Here is a 25843-nt window from a genome sequence, read left to right as displayed (position 1 = left end):
GTACCGGCAGGTTAACGGTACCTCAGACCCATAGCTCATTTCCCCCAAGCCGCCTTGCTTCAATTTACCAGCAGCACCTCTCTCTCTCTTTCTGAGATTCTTATTGCACTGGCCTGCTGCTGCTTCTCTCTCCCTTCATATCTCATGTTGACACATACAACCACTGAAGGACTCTCTGCCATTTTTCTCGGTTGTTGACTGTGGAATTTTACCCCAATCAACTTTTCGGAGGCACATCCGAGTTCAAGGCGACCTATTTAAACTGAGAAATTTACCAGAGGCGGAGGCATTCATTCATCACATCTGAAAAAGTGTAATGGAACAGCGAGCTGAGTCACTGTGTGAGAGAGGGATGTGAGGTTCCACAGCAGAGCATTAGAGAGGCAGAAGAGTTGAGGTAGGTTGAAAATTAGTAATCCCCTGTGTTGGGCTGAGATCCCGCTAACGGGATCGATATGACAACAGCCAGTGGAAGTGCAGGGCGCCAAATTCAAAACAACAGAAATCCCATAATTATAATACAAGTATTTTACACCATTTTAAAGATACACTACTTGTTAATCCCACCACAGTGTCCGATTTCAAAAAGGCTTTACGACGAAAGCACACCAAACGATTATGTTAGGTCAGAGCCAAGTCACAGAAAAACAGCCATTTTTCCAGCCAAAGAGAGTCACAAAAAGCAGAAATAGAGATAAAATGTAATCTTCATCAGATGACACTCATAGGACTTCATGTTACATAATACATGTATGTTTTGTTCAATAAAGTTCATATTTCTATTAAAAAAATCTCAGTATACATTGGCACGTTACGTTCAGTAGTTCCAAAACATCCAGTGATTTTGCAGAGAGCCACATCAATTTACAGAAATACTCATAATAAACATTGATAAAAGATACAACTATTATGCACGGAATTATAGATACACTTCTCTTTAATGCAACCGCAGTGTCAGATTTCAAAAAAGCTTTACCGAAAAACCAAACCATGCAATAATCTGAGTACAGCGCTCAGAGACCAAAACAACCCAAACAGATATCCGCCATGTTGTGTAGTCAACAGAAGTCAGAAATAGCATTACAAATATTCACTTACCTTTGATGATCTTCATCAGAATGCACTCCCAGGAATCCCAGTTCCACAATAAATCTTTAATTTGTTCAATAATGTCCATCATTTATGTCCAAATACCTCCTTATTTGTTCGCGCGTTTAGCCCAGTAATCCAAATTCATGATGCGCGATCACTAGGAGCAGACGAAAAGTCAAAAAGTTCCGTTACAGTCCGTAGAAATATGTCAAACGATGTATAGAATCTTTAGGATGTTTTTAACATAAATCTTCAATAATATTCCAACCGGAGAATTCCTTTGTCTTCAGAAATGCAACGGAACTCAAGCTAACTCTCACGTGAATGCGCGTGGCCAGCTCGTGGCTCTCTGCCAGACCTCTGACTCATTCCCCTCTCATTCGCCCCCACTTCACAGTAGAAGCATCAAATAGGGTTCTAAAGACTGTTGACATCTAGTGGAAGCCTTAGGAAGTGCAATTTGACCCCATAGACACTGCATTCGATAGGGAATGAGTTGAAAAACTACAAACCTCAGATTTCCCACTTCCTGCTTGGATTTTTTCTCAGGTTTTTGCCTGCCATATGAGTTCTGTTATACTCACAGACATCATTCAAACAGTTTTAGAAACGTCAGAGTGTTTTCTATCCAAATCGACTAATAATATATATTAGCAACTGGGCCTGAGTAGCAGACAGTTTACTCTGGGCACCTTATTCATCCAAGCTACTCAATACCTCCCCCCAGCCATAACAAGTTCAACTTCAAAATTCCTTGTACTGTAGAAACAGTAGCTGAAAATTTGACACACTGTGAGGGACAACAGCCCTGCAACAAGAAAGGCAGAAAGGCTGGGGTAGGGGGAAAAATAATAGTGCGGTATCTTGTTTACAACTCAACATCCTTGTACTGTAGTAACGTTGAAAGGTCTACCTGTTGAAAGGATATTTCAGTGTTAGTTATAGCCTGTAGGTTTCCAAAATATTCTCGATAACATGTGCGTCAATAGCTGTACCATTTCACAGCTGTACTACTGTATGAGTGATCATTCCTTAATGAGAAAAAGTGCTAACCTCTATGGACCTATTTAAATAGATTAGAATAGAGAGTTTAATAGTCACATGCACAGGGTTGCAGATGTAATTACAGGGTACAGTGAAATTCATGAGCTCGGAGCTCCCAACAATGCTGGACAAAGTGAAATAAAACAATACAAATATAAAGAATATAAATAATAATACATATTGACAACTGTGGCAATTATAAATGTCCAATGGAGTGGGGGCAGGGTAAATGTCAGTTGAGGGGGGTTGGGAAATGTCCATAGGAGGGGGGGGAGGTAGCTGACTTGTGGTGGCTATTCAGCAGCCTGATAGTCTGGGGGTAGACGCTATTGGTCAGTCAATTGGTTTTGCTCCTGTACTGCCAGCGTCTAAATGATGGAAGCGGGGAGAGCATGCCGTGGCTTGTACGAGGTCCCTGATGATCTTCTTGGCCTTCTTGTGACACCTGGCGGTGTAGGTGTCCTGGAGGGCAGGCAGTGTGCACCCAGTGGTGTGTTTGGCTGAGCGTACCACCCTCTGTAGTGCCTTGTGATCAGAGGTGGTGTAGTTGCTATACCAGGCTGTGATGCAGCCCGACAGTATGCTCTCGATGGTGCTCCTGTAGAACACTGTGACTAACCTGTGCCCGCACATTGACTCTGTAAGGGTACCCCTTGTATATAGTCTCGCTACTGTTATTTTATTTTTTACTTATCTATTTTTTACTTAACTTATTTTTCTTAAAACTGCATTTCAATGTTGTATTCGGCGCATGTGACAAATAACATTTGATTTGAGGGCCCTTGGGGACAGGTCAAATTTCTATCAGCATCCATGGTTGAAGAGTCGCTGTCCTGCCTTCTTCACCACGGTGTCTGTGTGGTTTGACAGTCTTCACGGCAGCCCCGTTGATGAGGATGGGGGCGTGTCCAGCCTGGTTCCTCCTGAAGTCCATAATCAGCTCCTTTGTTTTGCTGATGTTTAGGAAGAGGTTGTTTACCTGGCATCACACCATCAGAGTGCCTACCTCCTCCCTGTAGGTCGTCTCGTCGTTATTGGTAATCAGGCTTACTACTGTCGTGTTGTCAGTGAACTTGATGATGGAGTTGGAATTGTGTGAGGCCACGCAATCGTGGGTATAAAGGGAGTACAGGAGTTGACTGAGGACACACCCTTGTGGGCCCCCTGTGTTGAGAATCCGTGTCGAGGGGGTAATGTTGCCTACCTCCACCACCTGCAGTTGGGAAGTCCAGGACCCAGTTGCATAGGGAGGAGTTCAGTCCCAGGTCTGTGAGCTTTGTCGTGAGTTTAGAGGGCATTATGGTATTGAAGGTTGAGCTGTAGTCAATGAACAGCATCCTCACATATGCATTCCTTCTGTCCAGGTGGGTGAGGGGTGTGTGCAGAGCAATGGCCATTGTGTCGTCCATGGATCTGTCAGGGAGGTAGGTGAATTGGAGAAGGTCGAGTATCGGGGAGGAAGGAGGTGACGTGGTCTTTGACTAGCCTCTCAAGGCACTTCATGAAGATGGAAGTGAGTGCTACGGGTCGGTAGTCATTCAGTTAAGTTACTTTCCCTTTCTTGGATACAGGGATGATAGTGGACATCTTGAAGCAGGTCAGGATAGCGGCCTGAGCTAGAGAGAACATAACATAACAACCAGCTGGTCTGCACATGCTCTGAGTCTGTGGCTAGGGATGCCATCTGGGCCAGCAGCCTTGCGAGGGTTAACACATTTGAATGACATATATATAGTACACACGTCCTCCGTGGAGACCATAAGTAAGTATCCCTCTCCTCAGTCACTGATAGTCATCGTTGTGCTCGAAGTGTGATAAAATAAAGTTTAGCTCTTCCAGTGGGGCGTTGTTGATGTCCGCGATGTGGCTGGCTTTCTTTTTGTAATCAGTGATCGTGAAGAGCCCCTGCTGAATTGCTCCTCCACAATGTCCCTATACTTGTGTTTCTCCATTTTGATCGATCTGCGTAGGTCGTACATTACAAAAGTATGTGGACACCTGCTCGTCAAACATCTCATTCCAAAATCATGGGCAGTAACATGGAGTTGGTCCCCCCTTTCTACTATAACAGACTCCACTCTTCTGGGAAGGCTTTCCACTGGATGTTGGAACATTGCTGCAGGGACTTCCTTCCATTCAGCCACAAGAACATAAGTGCACTGATGTTGGGCAACTAGCCCTATCCCAAAGGTGTTCGATGGGGTTGAGGTCAGGGCTCTGTGCAGGCCTGTCAAGTTTTTACACACCGATTTCAACAAACCCTTCTGTATGGACCTCGCGTTGTGCATGGGGGAATTGTCATGCTTAAACAGGAAAGGTCTTTCCCCATACTGCTGCCACAAAGTTGGAAGCACAGAATTGTCTAGAATGCCATTGTATGCTGTAGCATTAAGATTTCCCTTCACTGGAACTAAAGGGCCTAGCCCGAACCATGAAAAACAGCCCCAGACCATTATTACTCCTCCACCAAACTTTACAGTTGGCACTGTGCATTGGGGCAGGTAGCATTCTCCTGGCATCCGCCAAATATATCTTCACTGACATTTTCAACCTGTCCCTGATGTATGTAATATAGTTCCGGCGCCGACAGAGATGGCCGCCTCGCTTCGCGTTCCTAGGAAACTATGCAGTTTTTTGTTTTTTTACGTGTTATTTCTTACATTAGTACCCCAGGTCATCTTAGGTTTCATTACATACAGTCGAGAAGAACTACTGAATATAAGATCAGCATCAACTCACCATCAGTACGACCAAGAATATGTTTTTCGCAACGCGGATCCTGTGTTCTGCCTTACAAACAGGACAACGGAGTGGATCCTATGCAGCGACCCAAAAAAAACGACTCCGAAAGAGAGGGAAACGAGGCGGTCTTCTGGTCAGACTCCGGAGACGGGCACAGCGCGCACCACTCCCTAGCATTCTTCTTGCCAATGTCCAGTCTCTTGACAACAAGGTTGATGAAATCCGAGCAAGGGTAGCATTCCAGAGGGACATCAGAGACTGTAACGTCCTTTGCTTCACTGAAACATGGCTCACTGGAGAGACTCTATCCGAAGCGGTGCAGCCAACGGGTTTCTCCACACATCGCGCTGACAGAAACAAACATCTTTCTGGTAAGAAGAGGGGCGGAGGCGTATGCCTCATGGCCAACGTGACATGGTGTGATGAAAGAAACATACAGGAACTCAAATCCTTCTGTTCACCTGATTTAGAATTCCTCACAATCAAATGTAGACCGCATTATCTACCAAGAGAATTCTCTTCGATTATAATCACAGCCGTATATATCCCCCCAAGCAGACACATCGATGGCTCTGAACGAACTGGATTTAACTCTCTGCAAACTGGAAACGATTTATCCGGAGGCTGCATTCATTGTAGCTGGGGATTTTAACAAGGCTAATCTGAAAACAAGACTCCCCAAATTTTATCAGCATATCGATTGCGCAACCAGGGGAGGAAAGACCTTGGATCATTGTTACTCTAACTTCCGCGACGCATATAAGGCCCTGCCCCGCCCCCCTTTCGGAAAAGCTGACCACGACTCCATTTTGTTGATCCCTGCCTACAGACAGAAACTAAAACAAGAGGCTCCCACGCTGAGGTCTGTCCAACGCTGGTCCGACCAAGCTGACTCCACACTCCAAGACTGCTTCCATCACGTGGACTGGGAGATGTTTCGTATTGCGTCAGATAACAACATTGACGAATACGCTGATTCGGTGTGCGAGTTCATTAGAACGTGCGTTGAAGATGTTGTTCCCATAGCAACGATTAAAACATTCCCTAACCAGAAACCGTGGATTGATGGCAGCATTCGTGTGAAACTGAAAGCGCGAACCACTGCTTTTAATCAGGGCAAGGTGTCTGGTAACATGACCGAATACAAACAGTGCAGCTATTCCCTCCGCAAGGCTATCAAACAAGCTAAGCGCCAGTACAGAGACAAAGTAGAATCTCAATTCAACGGCTCAGACACAAGAGGCATGTGGCAGGGTCTACAGTCAATCACGGACTACAGGAAGAAATCCAGCCCAGTCACGGACCAGGATGTCTTGCTCCCAGGCAGACTAAATAACTTTTTTGCCCGCTTTGAGGACAATACAGTGCCACTGACACGGCCTGCAACGAAAACATGCAGTCACTCCTTCACTGCAGCCGAGGTGAGTAAGACATTTAAACGTGTTAACCCTCGCAAGGCTGCAGGCCCAGACGGCATCCCCAGCCGCGCCCTCAGAGCATGCGCAGACCAGCTGGCCGGTGTGTTTACGGACATATTCAATCAATCCCTATACCAGTCTGCTGTTCCCACATGCTTCAAGAGGGCCACCATTGTTCCTGTTCCCAAGAAAGCTAAGGTAACTGAGCTAAACGACTATCGCCCCGTAGCACTCACATCCGTCATCATGAAGTGCTTTGAGAGACTAGTCAAGGACCATATCACCTCCACCCTACCTGACACCCTAGACCCACTCCAATTTGCTTACCGCCCAAATAGGTCCACAGACGATGCAATCTCAACCACACTGCACACTGCCCTAACCCATCTGGACAAGAGGAATACCTATGTGAGAATGCTGTTCATCGACTACAGCTCGGCATTCAACACCATAGTACCCTCCAAGCTCGTCATCAAGCTCGAGACCCTGGGTCTCGACCCCGCCCTGTGCAACTGGGTACTGGACTTCCTGACGGGCCGCCCCCAGGTGGTGAGGGTAGGCAACAACATCTCCTCCCCGCTGATCCTCAACACTGGGGCCCCACAAGGGTGCGTTCTGAGCCCTCTCCTGTACTCCCTGTTCACCCACGACTGCGTGGCCACGCACGCCTCCAACTCAATCATCAAGTTTGCGGACGACACAACAGTGGTAGGCTTGATTACCAACAACGACGAGACGGCCTACAGGGAGGAGGTGAGGGCCCTCGGAGTGTGGTGTCAGGAAAATAACCTCACACTCAACGTCAACAAAACTAAGGAGATGATTGTGGACTTCAGGAAACAGCAGAGGGAACACCCCCCTATCCACATCGATGGAACAGTAGTGTAGAGGGTAGCAAGTTTTAAGTTCCTCGGCATACACATCACAGACAAACTGAATTGGTCCACTCACACAGACAGCATCGTGAAGAAGGCGCAGCAGCGCCTCTTCAACCTCAGGAGGCTGAAGAAATTCGGCTTGTCACCAAAAGCACTCACAAACTTCTACAGATGCACAATCGAGAGCATCCTGGCGGGCTGTATCACCGCCTGGTATGGCAACTGCACCGCCCTCAACCGTAAGGCTCTCCAGAGGGTAGTGAGGTCTGCACAACGCATCACCGGGGGCAAACTACCTGCCCTCCAGGACACCTACACCACCCGATGTCACAGGAAGGCCATAAAGATCATCAAGGACATCAACCACCCGAGCCACTGCCTGTTCACCCCGCTATCATCCAGAAGGCGAGGTCAGTACAGGTGCATCAAAGCTGGGACCGAGAGACTGAAAAACAGCTTCTATCTCAAGGCCATCAGACTGTTAAACAGCCACCACTAACACTGAGTGGCTGCTGCCAACACACTGACACTGACTCAACTCCAGCCACTTTAATAATGGGAATTGATGGGAAATGATGTAAATATATCACTAGCCACTTTAAACAATGCTACCTTATATAAATGTTACTTACCCTACATTATTCATCTCATATGCATACGTATATACTGTACTCTATATCATCGACGGTATCCTTATGTAATACATGTATCACTAGCCACTTTATACTATACTATGCCACTTTGTTTACATTCTCATCTCATTTGTACATACTGTACTCAATACCATCTACTGTATCTTGCCTATGCTGCTCTGTACCATCACTCATTCATATATCCTTATGTACATATTCTTTATCCCCTTACACTGTGTACAAGACAGTAGTTTTGGAATTGTTAGTTAGATTACTTGTTATTACTGCATTGTCGGAACTAGAAGCACAAGCATTTCGCTACACTCGCATTAACATCTGCTAACCATGTGTATGTGACAAATAAAATTTGATTTGATTTAATACCAACATGTTTCAAGCAGACCACCATAGTCCCTTTGCCCAAGAACACCAAAGTAACTTGCCTAAATGACTACCAACCCATAGGACTCATGTCTGTAGCATGAAGTGCTTTGAAAGGCTTGTCATGGCTCGCATCAATACCATTATCCCAGAAACCCTAAACCTACTCAACAAGATCCACAGATGATGCAATCTCTATTGCACTCCAGACTGCCCTTTTCCACCTGGACAAAAGGAACACCTACGTGAGAATGCTATTAATTGACGACAGATCAGCATTCAACACCACAGTGCCCTCAAAGCTCATCACTAAGCTAAGGACCCTGGGATTAAACACCTCCCTCTGTAACTAGATCCTGGACTTCCTGATGGGCCGCGACAACAGGTGTAAAGGGTAGGTAACAACACATCCGCCACGCTGATCCTCTACACAGGGGCCCCTCAGGGGTGCATGCTCAGTCCCCTCCTGTACTCCCTGTTCACTCATGACTGTATGGCCAAGCACGACTCCAACACCATCATTAATGTTGGTGTGACAACACAACAGTGGTAGGCCTAATCACTGACAACGATGAGACAGCCTATAGAGAGGAGGTCAGAGACCTGGCCGTGTGGTGCCAGGATAACAAGCTCTCCCTCAACGTGATCAAGACAAAGGAGATGATTGTGGACTACAGGAAAAGAATTCACATTCACATCGACGGGGCTGTAATGGAGCAGGTTGAGAGCTTCAAGTTCCTTGGTCTCCACATCACCAACAAACTATCATGGTCCAAACGCACCAAGACAGTCGTGAAGAGGGCAGAACAACAACTATTCCCCCTCAGGAGACTGAAAAGATTTGACATGGGTCCTCAGCTCCTCAAAAAATTCTACAGCTGCACCATCGAGAGCATTGGTTGCATCACCACCTGGTATGGCAACTGCTCGGCCTCTGACCGCAAAGCACTACAGAGGGTAGTGTGTACGGCCCAGTACATCACTGGGGCCAAGCTTCCTGCCATCCAGGACCTCTATACCAGGCGGTGTCAGAGGAAGGCCCTAAAAATTGCCAAGGACTCCAGCCACCCTAGCCATAGACTGTTCTCTCTGCTACCGCACGGAAAGCAGTATCGGAAAGCTAAGTCTAGGTCAAAAAGGCTTCTTATTAACAGCTTCTACCACAAAGCCATAAGACTCTTGAACAGTTAATCAAATGGCTACCCGGACTTTTTGCATTGTTCCGACCCCACTCCCATTTTTACGCTGCTGTTACTCTCTGTTTATTATCCATGCATATTCACTTTACCTCTACTTCAATTACCTCGACTAACCAGTGCCCCCGCACATTGACTCTGTACCGGAAACCCCTCGCTACTGTTATTTTATTGTTGCTCCCTAATTATTTGTTATATATACAGTTGAAGTCGGAAGTTTACATTAGGTTGGAGTCATTAAGTTTCTCAACCACTTCACAAATTTCTTGTTCACAAACTATAGTTTTGGCAAGTCTGTTAGGACATCTACTTTGTGCATGACACAAGTCATTTTTCCAACAATTGTTTACAGACAGATTATTTCAGTTATAATTCACAGTATCACAATTCCAGTGGGTTAGAAGTTTACATACACTAAGATGACTGTGCTTTAAAACAGCTTGGAAAAGTCCAGAAAATGATGTCATGATTTTAGAAGCTTCTGATAGGCTAATTGACATCATTTGAGTCAATTGGAGGTGTACCTGTGGATGTATTTCAAGGCCTACCTTCAAACTCAGTGCCTCTTTGCATGACATCATGGGAAAATCAAAAGAAATCAGCCAAGACCTCAGAAAACATTTTTAGACCTCCACAAGTCTGGTTCATCCTTGGGAGCAATTTCCAAAGGCAATAGTACACAAGTATAAACACCATGGGACCACGCAGCTGTTATACCACTCAGGAAGGAGAGGTGTTCTGTCTTCTAGAGATGAACGTACTTTGGTGCGAAAAGTGGAAATCCATCCCAGAACAACAGCAAAGGACCTTGTGAAGATGCTGGAGGAAACAGGTACAAAAGTATCTATATCCACAGTAAAACAAGTCCTATATCGACATAACCTGATAGGCTGCTCAGCAAGGAAGAAGCCGCTGCTCCAAAACCGCCATGAAAAAGCCAGACTTCGGTTTGCAACTGCACATGGGGACAAAGCCGAAGAACACCATCCCAACCGTGAAGCACAGGGGTGGCAGCATCATGTTGTGGGGGTGCTTTGCTGCAGGAGGGACTTGTGCACTTCACAAAATAGATGGCTTCATGAGAAAGGAAAATTCTGTGGATATATTGAAGCAACATCTCAAGACAGCAGTCATGAAGTTAACGATTGGTCTCAAATGGGTCTTCCAAATGGACAATGACCCCAAGCATACTTCCAAAGTTGAGGAAAATGGCTTAAGGACAACAAAGTCAAGATATTGGAGTGGCCATCACAAAGCCCTGACCTCAATCCTATAGAAAATTTGTGGGCAGAACTGAAAAAGTGTGTGCTAGCAAGGAGACCTACAAACCTGACTCAGTTACACCAGCTCTGTCAGGACAAATCCACCAAAATTCACCCAACTTAATGTGGGAAGCTTGTGGAAAGCTACCCAAAACATTTGACCCAAGTTAAACAATTTAAAGGCAATGCTCCCAAATACTAATTGAGTGTATGTAAACTTCTGACCCACTGGGAATGTGATGAAAGAAATCAAAACTGAAATAAATAATTCTCTCTACTATAATTCTGACATTTAACATTCTTAAAATAAAGTGGTGATCCTAACTGACCTGAAACGGGACATTTTTACTTGGATTAAATGTCAGGAATTTTTTTAATGTATTTGTCTAAGGTGTATCTAATCTTCCGACTTCGACTGTGTGTATATATATATATATATATTTTTTTTTTTTTTTTTTTTTTTTGTTAACTGCATTGTTGGTTAAGTGCTTGTAAGTAAGTTTTTCACTGTAAGGTCTACACTTGTTGTATTCGCGCATGTTTCAAATTAAATGTGATTTGATTTAAAACCCAGATTAGTTTGTCGGACTGCAATGTGGTGAAGCGTGATTCATAATTCCAGAGAACGTGTGTCCACTGCTCCATTGTCCAATGGTGGCAATCTTTACACCACTTCCAACCAACGCTTAGCATTGCGCATGGTGTTCTTAGGCTTGTGTGGGGATGCTCGGCCATGGAAACGCATTTCATAATGCTCCCGATGAACAGTTCTTGTGCTGACGGTGCTTCCAGAGGCAGTTTGGAACTCAGTAGTGAGTGTTGCAACCAAGGATAGACGCATTTAAAGCGCTATGCAGTTCAGCACTCAGCCATCGCATTCTGTAAGACTGTGTGGCCTACCACTTTGCTGCTGTGCTGTTGTTGCTCCTAGATGTTTGCCCCGGTCAACGGCATTTACAGTTGACCGGGGCAGCTCTAGCAGTGCAGAAATTTGACGAACTGACTTGTTGGAAAGGTGGCATCCTATGACGGTGCCACATTGAAAGTCACTGAGCTCTTCAGTAAGGCCATTCTACTACCAATGTTTGTCTATGGAGGCTGCTTGGATGTGTGCTCGATTTTATACACCGGTCAGCAACAGGTGTGGCTGAAATAGCCAAATCCACTCATTTAAAGGGGTGTACACATACTTTTGTGTATATATAGTGTATTTGTACTGTTTATCATACTATTGTCCCTGGTCACCTTGCGCCATGTTTATAAGCAGCATCTCTCTCCTTCAGTTTCCCTACAAGGTTGCCATCAATCCACGCTTTGTGATTAGGGTACATTTTGAAAGATACTATCAGTATCACATCATCTATGCATTTTTTTATGAATCCGGTGACAGTCAGCATATTCATGCAGCAGGGAAGAACTGTTGGATATAAGAGCAACGTCAACTTACCAACATTACGACCAGGAATACGACTTTCCCGAAGTGGATCCTCTGTTCGGACCTCCACCAGGACAATGGATCTAATTCCAGTAGTCAACCCAAAACAATGGCGTCGCAGAAGGGGTAGACAAAGCGGCCACCTGGTCAGGCTCCGCAGACGTGCACATCGCCCACCACTCTCGAGTATACTACTAGCCAATGTCCAGTCTCTTGACAACAAGGTAGACAGAATTTGAGCAAGGGTTCCCTTCCAGAGAGGATTCAGAGATTGACATTCTCTGTTTCACAGAAACATGACTCTCTCGGGATATGATGTCGGAATCGGTTCAGCCACCGGGCTTCTCCATGCAACACGCCGACAGAGATAAACACCCCTCTGGGAAGAGGAGGAGCGAGGTAGTATGCTTCATGATTAATGACTCATTGTGTAATCATAACAACATATAGGAACTCAAGTCCTTCTGCTCACTCGACTTAGAATTCCTTACAATCAAATGCCGGCCATTTTACCTATCAAGAGAATTCTCATCAGTTATAGTTACAGCTGTGTGCATTCCCCATCAAGCAGACACCAAGACGGCCATCAAGGAACTTCACTGGACTATATGCAAACTGGAAACCATATATCCTGAGGCTGCATTTATTGTAGCTGGGGATTTTAACAAAGCAAATTTGAGAACAAGGCTATCTAAATTCTACCAGCATATTGATTGCACTACGGGCATGGGCAATACTCTTGACCACTGCTACTCTAACTTCCGCGATGCATACAAAGCCCTCCCCCGCCCTCCCTTCGGCAAATCCGACCACGACGCAATCTTGCTCCTACCGTCTTACAGGCAGAACTCGAACAGGATATACCAGTGACGAGAACCATTCAACGCTGGTCCGAGCAATCGGAAGCCACACTTCAAGATTGTTTTGATCGCGCGGACTGGAATATGTTCCTATCAGCCTCAGAGAACATTGTCGACCTATACGCTGACTCGGTGAGTGCGTTTATAAAGAAGTACATTGGAGATGTTGTACCCACTGTGACTATTAAAACATACCCTAACCAGAAACAGTGGATGGATGGCGGCATTCGTGCAAAATTGAAAGCGCGATCCATTGTATTTAACCATGGAAAGAGGTCTGGGAATATGACTGAATATGAACAGTGTAGTTATTCCCTCCACAAGGCAATCAAACAAGTGAAATGCCAGTACAGGGACAAGGTGGAGTTGCAATTCAACGGCTCAGACACGAGACGTATGTGGCAGAGTCTATAGGAAATCACGGACTACAAAAATAAAGGTGGACATTTTTAAGTTCTTTGGCATACACATCACAGACAAATTGAAATGGTCCACCCACACAGGCAGTGTGGTGAAGAAGACGCAACAGCGCCTCTTCAACCTTGGGAGGCTGAAGAAATTGGACTTGTCACCCAAAACTCTGACAAACATTTACAGATGCACAATCGAGAGCATCCTGTCAGGCTGTATCACAGCTTGGTACGGCAACTGCACCGCCCTCAACCACAAGGCTCTCCAGAGGGTGGTGCGACCGCACAACGTACAACGCATCACTTGGGGGCAAACGACCTGCCCTCCATGACACCTACAGCACCCAATGTCATAGGAAGGCCAAAAAGATCATCAAGGACATCAACCACCTGAGCCACTGCCTTTTCACACCGCTACCATCCAGAAGGCCAGGTCAATACAGGTGCATCAAAGCTGGGACTGAGAGACTGAAAAACAGCTTCTATCTCAAGGCCATCAGTCTGCTAAACAGCAATTACTAACTCAGAGGCTACTGCCTATATTGAGACCTAATCACTGGCCACTTTAATAATTTGATCACTAGTAACTTTATGCAATGCCACTCTAAATAATGCCACTCATATTGTCACGACTTCGGCCGAAGTTGATGCCTATCCTTGTTCAGATGGTGTTCGGCGGTCGAAGTCACCGGTCTTCTAGCTATCGTCGATCCATTTTTTATTTTCCATTTGTTTTGTCTCGTTTTTCCACACACCTGGTTTTCATTTCCCAATTACTGGTCATGTATTTAACCCTCTGTTTCCCCCATGTCTTTGTGTGTGATTGTTATTTGTTCAGGTCGGAATGTTCCGGCTGGTTTGTACCGGGTGATGTTTATCACCCATGTTTTGTGGCAACCGTTCTTTTTGCACTTTGTAAATGGTTTACTTTGTGCTGTCGAATAGTGCGTTCTTTCACTCATCTCTGCTCTCCTGCGACTGACTTTCTACACCAGCTACACCCACCAGCCTGACACATATCACATGTATATACTGTATTTTTTACCATCTATTGCACCTTGCCTATGCCGCTCGGCCATCGCTCATATATATACTTATACTTACATGTACATATTCTCATTCACCCCTTTAGATTTGCGTGTATTAGGTAGTTGTTTGGGAATTGTTAGATATTACTACATTGTCGGGAACTATAAGCACAAGCATTTCACTACACTCGCATTAACATCTGCTAACCATGTGTATGTGACAAATAAAATTCGATTTGATTTGAAAGCCAAGTCTCAGAACAACAGAGTATGTTGCAGAATCTGATGTCCATCTGGAATGAGCTCCTCGCTCTGAGTTCATCAAATGTATTATTTGATGATTGAAAATTGGCAAGTAGTATTCTGGGTAATCAAGGAAGGGTTGCCCGGCGTCTTAATCTCACTAAGACCCCGCCACGTCTGTCTCTCCATTGGCATCTCCTTTTCCTTCTCTCCGGTAGGTCACCCAAGCATCCCGAGGTCTCACCAAAGAGGTTAACCCACTGTTCTGCTGTCTCTGGGAATTCAGGAAGGTTGGGTGGATGATGATTCATATTCCAATAGCTCTGACCGGGTGCATGAAGTAATGCACAAAACAAACTGAGTAAACCTACAATGTTTTGTAGGAGCTCAAGACGTGACGCCCTCCGTCGGCGCCATCTTACCTAGTTAGTGTGGCCGTAAAAAAATGTGTTTCATGCCTGATGCATGCATGAATAAGAAGTGCAGCCTTGCAGACACAAAATATCACTTATTCGAACAATTCTTCATATAAGCTTCATTTTCTTTCCAGTAAGAGGCTGACTACACCGCTCTTGTCGCGTGCGTTTTGAAAAATACATTTAGAAATGTATATTATTCAATTATTGCACCCACACTGCTCTCGCGTGCCAACGAGTGTCTGTATTGCCAAGGCCTAAAATAGAAGTCAGTTCTATTTGTGATGCAGATCACGCTGCAAGTCCTGCCTCTCCCATCTCCTCACTGGTTTATAGAAGCAGGTACCCACGTGCCATCTCCTCATTGGTTATACCCATGTGGGTGACTGAAAGACGAACGAGGTTAGTGGCAGTAATGCACCTAATTTCTGAAAGTTGCCAATCGCAATGTAAAGTCAAGAGAAGATAAAGCCTAGAAGGAGGAGTAGATGACTAGAAACGATTTGGTTGACCGTTTTATGTGTCAAATAATTGTCAGAGTCGAGGACCTTGTGCATTTCAGGTAAAATAACAACTCAATGTTTATATCCCAGGACAAATTAGCTAGCAACAGCAAGCTAGCTAAATATGACAAATTAGCTAGCAAGTGCAAACTAGCTAGCTAAATTGCCATAAATGTTTAATACTTTTCGACCTGTACCCAAATTAATGTAATTGGTTCAGAGTTTGTTTTGGTATTTTAACCTGCGTGTCGTGATCGCGTTTGGTGTGGGGGAACAAAATACATTTATGCACGATGGCACACACGCGCAGCCGGTTTGGGTTCCGTGTAAGAAGAAGCATGGTCAGGCTTAGGAAAAACTCAAACCCCGTGAATTGAACTGTTGTTGCTCCCGCTCTCTCACAGCAGTTTTAGAAGTCCATGTACGTATGAGGATGCATACTACTGAAATATGACAGACATTCAAGTGAAATGCTAATGAGCACTGGCTAGTCAGTCCAGGGTCAGCCCTGTGTAATATGATAATTTAGCTAGCAGACACTTTTATCCAAAGCCACACATACAACGACATTCAGTATATGTGGCCCATTCAGGAATCAAATCTCCAACCCTGGTTTTTCCAGCATGCTCTTAACACTGAATCACATCTAAGAATTGTCATGTCAGATAAAACATGTTTAAATACTATATACAGTACTAGGGGGGTTCAGAGGAAACAGGGGTATAAAGTACTGTAGGTCCTTGGGATGTCCTTAACCTTATGGCTTAGATCCCGCTAACGGGATTGATATGACTACAGCCAGTGAAAGAGCAGGGCGCCAAATCTCATAATTAAAATTCCTCAAACATACAAGTATTTTACACCATTTTAAAGATAAACTTGTTGTTAATCCCACCACAGTGTCTGATTTCAAAAAGGCTGTACGACGAAAGCACACCAAAGGATTATGTTAGGTCAGTACCTAGTCACAGAAAAACAGCCATTTTTCCAGCCAAAGAGAGGAGTCACAAAAAGCAGAAATAGAGAAAATGAATCTCTAACCTTTGATGATCTTCATCAGATGACACTCGTAGGACTGCATGTTACACAATACATGTATGTTTTGTTCGATAAAGTTCATATTTATATCCAAAAACTCAGTTTACATTGGCACGTTACGTTCAGTTATGTTTTGCTTCCAAAACATCCTGTGATTTTGCAGAGAGCCACATCAATTTACAGAAAACCTCATAATAAACATTGATAAAAGATACAAGTGTTATGCATGGAACTTTAGATAAACCCTTAATGCAGCCGCTGTGTCAGATTTCAAAAAAAGCGCACCATGCAATAATCTGAGTACGGCACTCAGACACAAAAACAAGCCATACAGGTACCCGCCATGTTGTGGAGTCAACAGAAGTCAGAAATAGCATTATAAATATTCCCTTACCTTTGATGATCTTCATCAGAATGCACTCCCAGGAATCCCAGTTCTAAAGTTAATGTTTGTTTTGTTCGATAAAGTCCATTTATGTCCAAATACCTCCTTTTTGTTCGCGCCTTTAGTTCACAAATCCAAATTCACGACACGCGGGCTAGACGAAAAGTCAAAAAGTTCCATTATAGTTCGTAGAAACATGTCAAACGATGTATAGAATCAATCTTTGGGATGTTTTTAACATAAATCTTCAATAATGTTTCAACCGGAGAATTCCTTTGTCTTTAGAAATGCAATGGAACGCAGCTACCTCTCAAGGGAGCGCACCTGAATGAGCTCATGGCACTCTGCCAGACCTCTTACTCAATCAGCTTTTATTCTCTCCTCCTTCCCAGTAGAAGCTTCAAACAAGGTTCTAAAGACTGTTGACATCAAGTGGAAGCCCTAGGAAGTGCAATCGGACTAAATTTACACTGTATCTTGGATAGGCAAAGAGTTGAAAAACTACAAACCTCAGATTTCCCACTTCCTGGTTGGATTTTTTTCTCAGGTTTCTGCCTGCCATATGAGTTCTGTTATACTCAGACATCATTCAAACAGTTTTAGAAACTTCAGAGTGTTTTCTATCCAAATCTACTAATAATATGCATATATTAGCTTCTGGGCCTGAGTAGCAGGCAGTTTACTCTAGGCACGCTATTCATCCAAGCTACTCAATACTGCCCCCAAGCCATAAGAAGTTAAAATGGTTAAGGTAAGGTTTACTTTTTTTTTTAATCACTGAAGAGAAAGCTATCTAACTCCAGACAAAATCAAAAACTATAAACATGACGATCATCCTGAGCGCATAAATAGCACACTGAAACAGTGACATGAGGCTAACTGTACATGGAGGATATTTACCAGCTACTTAGCGTAAAAGCATGACCATAAATCTTTAAGCAGAGAAGATATGAATACTTAATTTACTGCTCTGATGAACAGGAATTTATACATATATAAATATTAGTATAGTGATGAGATTTCACAGGGTATTCAATTAATTTACTAATTCAGTCCATTCTTATTAACACGCTGAATGAAATGACTGCCTCTGAGCAAGTTAGAGGGAACAACGTCTTTTATTGAACGTTTAAGAAAAAAATAAGCACATTTGTGAATGCAGGTGTGCATGCTCGTGGCACTATGTGCGTGTGTGTGCGCGTGCATGTGCACACATGTGCGCTTGCAGTTTCGCAGAGAGGGATCCTTAGCTCAGAGGGCAGTGGCCTGCTTTAGCAGAGGCCAATCCCCGGACATCACGCTCCTGCTGCACTCACACAAATGACAGATAATGACAATCTTACAGCCAGCAACCACCAGGCAACAGATATGGGAAAACATCCCCATCTGGTAGATAGGAGACGGACTGAAGTGATCACTTTTGGTAAAACAAACCCTTTTAACCTCCCACATTTAACCTCCCATGCCATACCATTCCTTCCCTTCTCAACCCTTCCCCTCTCCTCCATTCCCCTCCTTCCCTTTCCTGGCCTCCCATCTCTCCCAAGGGGCCAAAGTGTGCAGTCTGGGGTTTGTTCCACTGTTTCAACAGGGACCTCATGGCTCATGGAAGTCTGCTCCCCTGTTCCTGTCTCCAGGGACAGGAACTCCTACCTCCACTGACCGCGTTCCCGCTGTTGCCCCAGCAACATTTCTGCAGGGGGGAGATTGTCAGCTCAGAGTCTCCTAGATTAAGTATCTCAGAGGCTTTTGCTTGCCATTTTTTTCCCCTCTGTTTTCTCTTTTTTTCTAAATCCAATCCCAAAACAATGGGCTTTGGTCATGGCTGGCTAAAACATAGCTTAACAAAGCTGGGATGTACCGGAGTTCTGTGAGCTGTAACTGAACTGGATTCTGTTGATGCTAATTACACAAACTCAATACAGTCCAACCAAACTGGAGGAATGCTGTTTCTCTCTTCTTGGCATCCCCACTTCAAAGACAAGCAACAGGAAGAGAAGAAAGTTCAGAGAATGAAGACTTGAAGCTTTTGAAGGTTTACCGAGCTGCTGCTGTGCATACCATGAATATTCATACACTTTTAGAAGGGAAAAACTTTTGCGTCAAAACTTTAAACTTCTGTTTTTCTCTCGTCTTGTACCAGGATGGTAATCGCAAAACGTTGTCATAAACAAATGAATACTGCCAGGAAAGGGGATTTAGTCATCTGTTATGACACCTGTTTATAACACGGGGAGTAGCACTTCTCCCTTTCCACAAGAAAATGATATTTTGCAGAAATCTGTTTCCAGGGCTGCTCAGAACCAAATGGTTGTGTTCACGTCAGAACATAAAATCAATCAGCTTTGTAATGGTCTTGTCTGAAAGCATGACAAATACCCAATGTGGTGGATAGCTTTACATACAGTATATGCACTCATAAACATGCTGACAGAACCATTTTCCTCATCCACTGCTATGGCCTGGCCCTGAAACGAGGAGTAGTCTATTCTGTAAATAAGAAATTACTCAGAGGACCGGAATATTCCCTTGGACAATTTGTGTTTAAAATGAGTACCAATTACAGTAGGAAATCAGTCCGACTTGCCGTAGCAGTAGTCCAATATCACATTTGAAATGTAAATACAGTACAGGCCAGGGTGAGATTCTTTGGCACATAAGAAAGCAGCTTTTTGTGGTTTTAATGAAATCCCTCTCGATCAAGGCTGTCAATACAGATCGACAGTATTTCACATTGTAACGGTTGTTGTCTGTAGATAGAGAGTAGGACCAAGGTGCAGCATGGTAAGTGTTCATGTCTTTTTAATAAACAGACTGAACACTGGAACAAAAACAAACGATGTGAACAAAACTAAACAGTACCGTGTGGCCCAAACACTCACACGGAAACAAACACCCACAAACCAAAAGTGAAACCCAGGCTACCTAAGTATGATTCCCAATCAGAGACTACTTACGCCACCTGCCTCTGATTGAGAACCATACTAGGCCGAACACAAAAACCAACATAGAAAAAAACAGACTGCCCACCCCAACTCACACACTGACCATACTAAAACAAAGACAAAAAGGTCAGAACGTGACACACATGTTGCCATTTTTAATCATTCTCAAAAGCATGTAGGTTAATTGGTGGATATGCAAATCTTAAAAGAATAAGATAATAATATAAGGTTAGGATATGATGATATGAAGTGCATTTGGGTATTAGGAAAGTGCTATATACAGTGCCTTGCGAAAGTATTCGGCCCCTTTGAACTTTGCGACCTTTTGCCACATTTCAGGCTTCAAACATAAAGAGTATTTTTTTGTGAAGAATCAACAACAAGTGGGACACAATCATGAAGTGGAACGACATTTATTGGATATTTCAAACTTTTTTAACAAATCAAAAACTGAAAAATTGGGCGTGCAAAATTATTCAGCCACCTTAAGTTAATACTTTGTAGCACCACCTTTTGCTGCAATTACAGCTGTAAGTCGCTTGGGGTATGTCTCTATCAGTTTTGCACATCGAGAGACTGACATTTTTTCCCATTCCTCCCTGCAAAACAGCTCGAGCTCAGTGAGGTTGGATGGAGAGCATTTGTGAACAGCAGTTTTCAGTTCTTTCCACAGATTCTCGATTGGATTCAGGTCTGGACTTTGACTTGGCCATTCTAACACCTGGATATGTTTATTTTTGAACCATTCCATTGTAGATTTTGCTTTATGTTTTGGATCATTGTCTTGTTGGAAGAAAACATCTCCGTCCCAGTCTCAGGTCTTTTGCAAACTCCATCAGGTTTTCTTCCAGAATGGTCCTGTATTTGGCTCCATCCATCTTCCCATCAATTTTAACCATCTTCCCTGTCCCTGCTGAAGAAAAGCAGGCCCAAACCATGATGCTGCCACCACCATGTTTGACAGTGGGGATGGTGTGTTCAAGGTGATGAGCTGTGTTGCTTTTACGCCAAACATAATGTTTTGCATTGTTGCCAAAAAGTTCAATTTTGGTTTCTTCTGACCAGAGCACCTTCTTCCACATGTTTGGTGTGTCTCCCAGGTGGCTTGTGGCAAACTTTAAACAACACTTTTTATGGATATCTTTAAGAAATGGCTTTCTTCTTGCCACTCTTCCGTAAAGGCCAGATTTGTGCAATATACGACTGATTGTTGTCCTATGGACAGAGTCTCCCACCTCAGCTGTAGATCTCTGCAGTTCATCCAGAGTGATCATGGGCCTCTTGGCTGCATCTCTGATCAGTCTTCTCCTTGTATGAGCTGAAAGTTTAGAGGGACGGCAAGGTCTTGGTAGATTTGCAGTGGCCTGATACTCCTTCCATTTCAATATTATCGCTTGCACAGTGCTCCTTGGGATGTTTAAAGCTTGGGAAATCTTTTTGTATCCAAATCCGGCTTTAAACTTCTTCACAACAGTATCTCGGACCTGCCTGGTGTGTTCCTTGTTCTTCATGATGCTCTCTGCGCTTTTAACGGACCTCTGAGACTATCACAGTGCAGGTGCATTTATACGGAGACTTGATTGCACGCAGGTGGATTGTAGTTATCATCATTAGTCATTTAGGTCAACATTGGATCATTCAGAGATCCTCACTGAACTTCTGGAGAGAGTTTGCTGCACTGAAAGTAAAGGGGCTGAATAATTTTGCACGCCCAATTCCTCAGTTTTTGATTTGTTAAAAAAGTTTGAAATATCCAATAAATGTCGTTCCACTTCATGATTGTGTCCCACTTATTGTTGATTCTTCACAAAAAAAATACAGTTTTATATCTTTATGTTTGAAGCCTGAAATGTGGCAAAGGTCGCAAAGTTCAAGGGGGCCGAATACTTTCGCAAGGCACTGTAAATCATATGTATTATTATGACGTACATGGGTGATCTAATGCAGGGATCATCTCAATACCAGAGATAGATAGTTTGTGAACAGACAAAAATACACACAGCTCCTTTATTACCATAATATGCTACTGCAAGCTGAGTGTGAGTACCACATAAATATAATTACTAGAATGGTTATTCTCATTCTAGTCAATGAGTCTGTAATTATATTTCTATGGTGTGTGTGACTACATTGCCATAAGACACTGCCGTATCACTTAGCATTGACCGCGGTAACATTGGTACTGTTTAAATCATTTTCCATATAAGATTCAAACAGTGCTCTCAGGCTAAACCCAATGTCAGATTATGTTAGATTAGCATTCCGTGCTAGCTCTCTCTCTCCTTCCTACACTCCCCCTTTCCTGCTCCCTGTCTTCTTCCCTCTTTCTCCCTCCCTGCCCCCTCCCTCAATCTTCTTCACTCCCTCTCTCCACTCTGCCAGGAATAGTGCCTCATAATGCAGGGCTCTACGCTGACCTTTCTTACAAGGAGCACATGTGCGCCTCAGTTGAAAAATGTAGGCTCATATGCAAGTAAAATGTTCTGACTGTAGAGCTCTGTAATGGCTGAACAACTCGTCCCCTGCAGGGAAGGGAAGGGAGAGGCTGCCATCTTGGGGTAATTATGAATGAGGGATTTATCCTGCCTGCTTTCCTGCCTGCCTGCCGCTGTCTGTCTGAGCCCACTCAACCCACAGGGCACAACACATCAAACCCCACAGCAATTTATTATTTATTATATGTAACCTTTATTTAACCAGGTAGCCCCATTGAGGACAGAATAGCTATTTTCTAAGGGAGAAATGCATTAATGGGTGATATGTGGACATTCATGCTGAATTAGAATAATAATGTAGAACCAAAATAAATTAAACATTTCTGAAGCAATGTACCAACGGAGACAGAGGTTGTCAAACCCAGTTAAGCTGATGAAAACAGAAAATACACCAAGCAGTTACATATTCCTTAACTGTGTCTTTTAGGTGTGTTTTTTATATACAGTTGAAGTCGGAAGTTTACATACACCTTAGCCAAATACATTTAAACTCAGTTTTTCACATTTCCTGGCATTTACTTACAGTAAAAATTCCCTGTCTATGGTCAGGTAGGATCACCATTTTATTTTAAGAATGTGAAATGTCAGAATAATAGTAGAGAACTATTTACTTCAGCTTTTATTTCTTTCATCACATTCCCAGTGGGACTGAAGTTTACATACACTCAATTAGTATTTGGTAGCATTGCCTTTAAATTGTTTAACTTGGGTCCAACATTTCAGGTAGCCTTCCACAAGCACAATAAGTTGGGTGGATTTTGGCCCATTCCTCCTGACAGAGCTGGTGTAACTGAGTCAGGTTTCTAGGCTTGCTCGCACACACTTTTCAGTTCTGCCCACACATTTTTTATCTAGGATTGAGGTCAGGGCTTTGTGATGGCCACTCCAAAACCTTGATTTTGTTGTCCTTAAGCCATTTTGCCACAACGTTGGAAGTATGCTTGGGGTCATTGTCCATTTGACCCATTTCCGACCAAGCTTTAACTTCTTGACTGATGTCTTGAGATGTTGCTTCAATATATCCACAGAATTTCCCTTCCTCGTGATGCCATCTATTTTGTGAAGTGCACCAGTCCGTCCTGCAGCAAAGCACACCCACAACATGATGCTGCCACCCCCGTGCTTCACGGTTGGGATGGTGTTCTTCGGCTTGCAAGCATCACCCTTTTTCCTCCAAACATAACGATGGTCACTATGACCAAACAGTTCTATTTTTGTTTCATCAGACAAGAGGACATTTCTCCAAAAAGTATGATATTTGACACCATGTGCAGTTGCAAACTGTTTTGGAGCAGTGGCTTCTTCCTTGCTGAGCACCCTATCAGGTTATGTCAATAAGGACTCGTTTTACTGTGGATATAGATACTTTTGTACCTGTTTCCTCCATCTTCACAAGGTCCTTTGCTGTTGCTCTGGGATTGATTTGAACTTTTCGCACCAAAGTACGTTCATCTCTAGAAAAAAGAACGTGTCTCCTTCCTGAGCGGTATGACAGCTGCGTGGTCCCATGGTGTTTATACTTGCGTACTACTGTTTGCACAGATGAACGTGGTACCTTCACGCAATTTGGAAATTGCTCCCAAGGATGAAATTGGCTGATTGGCTGATTTGCTGTCTCCAATTGGCTGATTTCTTATGATTATGTCAATTGGCCAGAAGCTTCTAAAGCCATGACATCATTTTCTGGAATGTTCCAAGCTGTTTAAAGGCACAGTCATCTTAATGTATGTAAACTTCTTACCCACTGGAATTGTGATACAGTGAAAAAATCTGTCTGTAAACAATTGTTGGAAAAATGACTTGTGTCATGCACAACGTAGATGTCCTGATAGACTTAACAAAACTATAGTTTGTTAACAAGAAATTTGTGGAGTAGTTGAAAAATGAGTTTAAATGAGTTTCAATGACTCCAACCTAAGTGTATGTAAACTTCCCACTTCAACTGTAAGCCCTCTTGGGTTTCCAACCTCACCTGCACAGTGTTTTTGTCATGTTTTTTATGTGCACGCTTTTGTTTTTCATTTGTCTTCTTTAATGTGAATTAATCAAACTAAAACATGTCAGCTTATTCATGACCCCTTGCTCTTCCACATCAAACCTGAATACCATCAAAGCAACACAACACAAATGCATTTTACATTTTAGTCACCACCAATAAATCTACGATAATCGATCATTTCAATAAGCATTTTTCAACGGCTGGCCATGCTTTCTGCCCCGGCCAACAGCTCTGCATCCCCCACAGAAACTTGCCCAAGCCCCCTCCCTAATTCTCCTTCACCCAAATCCAGACAGCTGATGTTCTGAAAGAGCTGCAAAATCTGGATCCCTACAAATCAGCTGGGCTAGACAATCTGGACCCTCTCTTTCTAAAATGGCAAAATTGTTGCAACCCCTATTACTAGCTTATTCAACCTCTCTTTCGTGTTGTCTGAGATCCCCAAAAATTGGAAAGCTGCTGCGGTCATCCCCCTCTTCAAAGGGGGAGAAATCTGTAGACACAAACTGTTATAGACCTATATCCATTCTGCCCTGCCTTTCTAAAATGCTCGAAAGCCAAGTTAACAAACAGATCACCGACCATTTCGAATCCCACCGTACCTTCTCCACTATGCAATCTGCTTTCCGAGCTGGTTCATGGGTGCACCTCAGCCACGCTCAAGGTCCTAAACAATATCATAACCGCCACCAAAAGACTACTGTGCAGCTGTCTTCATCGACCTGGCCAAGGCTTTCGACTCTGTCAATCACCGCATTCTTATCGGCAGACACAATAGCCTTTGTTTCTCAAATGACTGCCTCGCCTGGTTCACCAACTACTTCTCAGATAGAGTTTAGTGTGTCAAATTGAAGGTCCTGTCCTGGACCTCTGGCAGATTCTATGGGGTGCCACAGGGTTAAATTCTCTGACTCTTATCTCTATATATATCAATGATGGTCGCAGTTGTAAATGAGAACTTGTTCTCAACTAGACTACCTGGTTAAATAAAGGTGAAACTAAAAACGAAAAATTTAATAGACGCTCTTATCCAGAGCAACTTACAGTTAGTGCATTCATCTTAAAATAACTAAGTGGGACAAGCACTTACATATCACAGGCATAAAAAGTAACATTTTCCTCAATATCGTAGCTACAGTAGAGTCACGGAGCTAGAAGGGGTGTCTCAGAAGAAATCTCAGAAGCCATCGCAATAACAAAAACAGATAAGTAGGCTGGGATTAGTGCGCCCAGGGACTTGAGTCTATGAGGAGAGAGTGCGAGAGGATACTTTTTTCAGGGGAGATTTTGGCTGATTCTCAAATAACACCCTAATTCCTTACATCCCTATGGGCCCTTGTCAAAAGTAGAACACTATATAGGAAATAGAGTGCCATTTGTGACGCAGACTTTTTCATTAGCAGCCAGGGCCACATTTGGCTTCCCACGGTGCTTCAGAACA

The 25843-nt window shown here is 43.6% G+C and overlaps 1 protein-coding gene across 1 annotated transcript in view; it reads right to left on the bottom strand.

The window, feature by feature from the left end:
- Positions 1-25843, bottom strand: part of LOC110502274 (mitochondrial inner membrane protease subunit 2-like) — a 164637-nt gene that overhangs the window by 129004 nt on the left and 9790 nt on the right. The window lies entirely within an intron of this gene.

Source organism: Oncorhynchus mykiss, chromosome 2, assembly GCF_013265735.2.
Source record: "Oncorhynchus mykiss isolate Arlee chromosome 2, USDA_OmykA_1.1, whole genome shotgun sequence".
NCBI classification, from domain to species: domain Eukaryota; kingdom Metazoa; phylum Chordata; class Actinopteri; order Salmoniformes; family Salmonidae; genus Oncorhynchus; species Oncorhynchus mykiss.
The sequence above is the reverse complement of the archived record's forward strand: the minus strand, read 5'-3'. Positions and strand labels throughout refer to the sequence as shown.